Here is a 5,000-nt window from a genome sequence, read left to right on the forward strand (position 1 = left end):
GAGATTTTACAGATATGCTACCAGTAGACGTTAAAATGTCTGAAACGGGGACACTTTTTCCAAACAAGCAAATCCCACACCGAGGGTGCGCAGGTGCCGATGGTGGTCGAGGCATGTGCCCGCAACAAGGGCCAACGTGAGCCGATGGTGGTCGAGGCAACCGCCCGCACCAGCTCGAGGCATGTGCCCACACCAAGGCCCGGCATGTATCGATGGTGTTCGACGTAGGGGCTATCTTCTGCTGATGGTGGTCGAGGCAAGAGCCCGCACCAAGGGCCAGCGTGTGCCCATGGTGCTCGAGGCAACCGTCCGCACCAGGGCCCAGCGTGTGCCGATGGTGGTCGAGGCAACCGCCCGCACCAGGGCCCAGCGTGTGCCGATGGTGCTCGAGGCAACCGCCCGCACCAAGGGCCGGCTTGTGCCGATGGTGTTCGAGGCAACCGCCCGCACCAGGGCCCAGCGTGTGCCGATGGTGGTCGAGGCAACCGCCAGCACCAGGGCCCAGCGTGTGCCGATGGTGGTCGAGGCAACCGCCCGCACCAGGGCCCAGCGTGTGCCGATGGTGGTCGAGGCAACCGCCCGCACCAAGGCCGAGCGTGTGCCGATGGTGGTTGAGGCAAGCGCCCGCACCAGGGCCCAGCGTGTGCCGATGGTGGTCGAGGCAAGCGCCCTCACCAAGGCCGAGCGTGTGCCGATGGTGGTCGAGGCAACCGCCCGCACCAGGGCCCAGCGTGTGCCGATGGTGGTCGAGGCAAGCGCCCGCACCAAGGCCGAGCGTGTGCCGATGGTGGTCGAGGCAACCGGCCGCACCAAGGGCCGGCGTGTGCCGATGGTGTTCGAGGCAACCGCCCGCACCAGGGCCCAGCGTGTGCCGATGGTGGTCGAGCCAGGAGCCCGCACCAAGGGCCGGCTTGTGCCGATGGTGTTCGGGGCAAGCGCCCGCACCAGGGCCCAGCGTGTGCCGATGGTGCTGGGGGCAAGCGCCCGCCCCAGGGCCCAGCGTGTGCCGATGGTTATCGGGGCAACCGGCCGCACCAGGGCCCAGGGTCTGCCGATGGTGCTCGAGGCAACCGCCCGCACCAAGGCTCAGCATGTGCCGATTGTGATCGAGGCAACAACCCACACCAGGGCCCAGCTTGTGCCGATGGCGGTCGAGGCAAGTGCCCGTACCGAAGGGCAGCCTATGCCGATGATGGTCGATGCATGTGCCATCACCATGCGTCATCATGTGCCATTGATGGTCGAGGCCTTGGCCGAAGTTCGATTTTGAGCCACGGTGCCCATGCTTGGCTCCAGCATGTGCTGGTGCCGCATTTTTTTCACTCGGGACAGCATCGCCGGAGCATCGCCGGAGCATCGCTGGAGTACCGCCGGAGAACCTGACCGGCGGCATTGGGGTTCCGGCGATTGGGAGGGGGGCCGGGGGGGTGTGCGCACATGGTGTGCGATGGGTGCTGGTACTTGGCCTTGTGTTGGCCCCCTATCCCTCATCAAACCTCTGAGAATTCACACCCCCTTAAAGAGCATTTGAGATTTTACAGGTTTGCTACCAGTAGCCGTTAAAGTGTCTGAAATGGGGACACTTTTTTCAAACGGTCACAAAATCTTCTCTACTTCGAGTTTTTAGCTGAATTTTTTTGTGCATGCCAACAAAAATAGAAGGATCATGCCTACAAAATTTGGGGCCAAAAATCCTTATAAAAAAATTTTAAAAAATCCCGAACCGCAAAAAGTTTCGAAAATCGTGAAAAATAGAAAACGAGTCATCTTCCAACGAAACTTCACGTGATGGCTTAGGGGACCATTGTATGAATTTACAAGCCATAAAAATGGCATTGGCACGGCAGAAATTTGAAGATGTGCCTAAACCCACCAGGGCCCAGCGTGTGCCGATGGTGCTCGAGGCAACCGCCCGCACCAGGGCCCAGCGTGTGCCGATGGTGCCCGAGGCAAGCGCCCGCACCAGGGCCCAGCGTGTGCCGATGGTGGTCGAGGCAACCTGCCGCACCAGGGCCCAGCGTGTGCCGATGGTGGTCGAGGCAACCTGCCGCACCAGGGCCCAGCGTGTGCCGATGGTGGTCGAGGCAACCTGCCGCACCAGGGCCCAGCGTGTGCCGATGGTGCTCGAGGCAACCGACCGCACCAGGGCCGAGCGTGTGCCGATGGTGGTCGAGGCAAGCGCCCGCACCAGGGCCCAGCGTGTGCCGATGGTGCTCGAGGCAACCGACCGCACCAGGGCCGAGCGTGTGCCGATGGTGCTCGAGGCAAGCTGCCGCACCAGGGCCCAGCGTGTGCCGATGGTGGTCGAGGCAAGCGCCCGCACCAGGGCCCAGCGTGTGCCGATGGTGGTCGAGGCAACCGCCCGCACCAGGGCCCAGCGTGTGCCGATGGTGCTCGAGGCAACCTGCCGCACCAGGGCCGAGCGTGTGCCGATGGTGGTCGAGGCAAGCGCCCGCACCAGGGCCCAGCGTGTGCCGATGGTGGTCGAGGCAACCTGCCGCACCAGGGCCGAGCGTGTGCCGATGGTGGTCGAGGCAAGCGCCCGCACCAGGGCCCAGCGTGTGCCGATGGTGGTCGAGGCAACCTGCCGCACCAGGGCCCAGCGTGTGCCGATGGTGCTCGAGGCAACCGACCGCACCAGGGCCGAGCGTGTGCCGATGGTGCTCGAGGCAAGCGCCCGCACCAGGGCCCAGCGTGTGCCGATGGTGCTCGAGGCAACCGACCGCACCAGGGCCGAGCGTGTGCCGATGGTGGTCGAGGCAAGCGCCCTCACCAGGGCCCAGCGTGTGCCGATGGTGGTCGAGGCAACCTGCCGCACCAGGGCCCAGCGTGTGCCGATGGTGCTCGAGGCAACCGACCGCACCAGGGCCGAGCGTGTGCCGATGGTGCTCGAGGCAAGCGCCCGCACCAGGGCCCAGCGTGTGCCGATGGTGGTCGAGGCAACCTGCCGCACCAGGGCCCAGCGTGTGCCGATGGTGCTCGAGGCAACCTGCCGCACCAGGGCCCAGCGTGTGCCGATGGTGGTCGAGGCAAGCGCCCGCACCAGGGCCCAGCGTGTGCCGATGGTGGTCGAGGCAACCGCCCGCACCAGGGCCCAGCGTGTGCCGATGGTGGTCGAGGCAACCTGCCGCACCAGGGCCCAGCGTGTGCCGATGGTGCTCGAGGCAACCGACCGCACCAGGGCGGAGCGTGTGCCGATGGTGGTCGAGGCAAGCGCCCGCACCAGGGCCCAGCGTGTGCCGATGGTGGTCGAGGCTGCCGATGGTGGTCGAGGCAAGCTGCCGCACCAGGGCCCAGCGTGTGCCGATGGTGGTCGAGGCAACCGCCCGCACCAGGGCCCAGCGTGTGCCGATGGTGATCGAGGCAACCTGCCGCACCAGGGCCCAGCGTGTGCCGATGGTGGTCGAGGCAAGCGCCCGCACCAGGGCCCAGCGTGTGCCGATGGTGGTCGAGGCAACCGACCGCACCAGGGCCCAGCGTGTGCCGATGGTGCTCGAGGCAACCTGCCGCACCAGGGCCCAGCGTGTGCCGATGGTGGTCGAGGCAACCTGCCGCACCAGGGCCCAGCGTGTGCCGATGGTGGTCGAGGCAACCTGCCGCACCAGGGCCCAGCGTGTGCCGATGGTGCTCGAGGCAACCGACCGCACCAGGGCCGAGCGTGTGCCGATGGTGGTCGAGGCAAGCGCCCGCACCAGGGCCCAGCGTGTGCCGATGGTGGTCGAGGCAACCGCCCGCACCAGGGCCCAGCGTGTGCCGATGGTGGTCGAGGCAACCGCCCGCACCAGGGCCCAGCGTGTGCCGATGGTGCTCGAGGCAACCGACCGCACCAGGGCCCAGCGTGTGCCGATGGTGGTCGAGGCAAGCGCCCGCACCAGGGCCCAGCGTGTGCCGATGGTGCTCGAGGCAACCGACCGCACCAGGGCCGAGCGTGTGCCGATGGTGCTCGAGGCAAGCTGCCGCACCAGGGCCCAGCGTGTGCCGATGGTGGTCGAGGCAACCGCCCGCACCAGGGCCCAGCGTGTGCCGATGGTGATCGAGGCAACCGACCGCACCAGGGCCCAGCGTGTGCCGATGGTGCTCGAGGCAACCTGCCGCACCAGGGCCCAGCGTGTGCCGATGGTGCTCGAGGCAACCTGCCGCACCAGGGCCCAGCGTGTGCCGATGGTGGTCGAGGCAACCGCCCGCACCAGGGCCCAGCGTGTGCCGATGGTGCTCGAGGCAACCGACCGCACCAGGGCCCAGCGTGTGCCGATGGTGGTCGAGGCAACCTGCCGCACCAGGGCCCAGCGTGTGCCGATGGTGGTCGAGGCAAGCGCCCGCACCAGGGCCCAGCGTGTGCCGATGGTGGTCGAGGCAAGCGCCCGCACCAGGGCCCAGCGTGTGCCGATGGTGGTCGAGGCAAGCGCCCGCACCAGGGCCCAACGTGTGCCGATGGTGCTGGGGGCAACCGCCCGCACCAGGGCCCAGCGTGTGCCGATGGTGGTCGAGGCAAGCGCCCGCACCAGTGCCCAGCGTGTGCCGATGGTGGTCGAGGCAAGCGCCCCCACCAGGGCCCAGCTTTTGCCGATGGTGATCGAGGCAACCGGCCGCTCCAGGGCCCAGCGTGTGCCGATGGTTATCGGGGCAACCGGCCGCACCAGGGCCCAGGGTCTGCGGATGGTGCTCGAGGCAACCGCCCGCACCAAGGCTCAGCATGTGCCGCTGGTGATCGAGGCAACAACCCACACCAGGGCCCAGCTTGTGCCGATGGCGGTCGAGGCAAGTGCCCGTACCGAAGGGCAGCCTATGCCGATGATGGTCGATGCATGTGCCATCACCATGCGTCATCATGTGCCATTGATGGTCGAGGCCTTGGCCGAAGTTCGATTTTGAGCCACGGTGCCCATGCTTGGCTCCAGCATGTGCTGGTGCCGCATTTTTTTCACTCGGGACAGCATCGCCGGAGCATCGCCGGAGCATCGCCGGAGTACCGCCGGAGAACCTGACCGGCGGCATTGGGG

Source organism: Durio zibethinus, unplaced genomic scaffold (assembly GCF_047325235.1).
Source record: "Durio zibethinus cultivar Kanyao isolate XHJ-2024 unplaced genomic scaffold, ASM4732523v1 HiC_scaffold_404, whole genome shotgun sequence".
Taxonomy (NCBI): domain Eukaryota; kingdom Viridiplantae; phylum Streptophyta; class Magnoliopsida; order Malvales; family Malvaceae; genus Durio; species Durio zibethinus.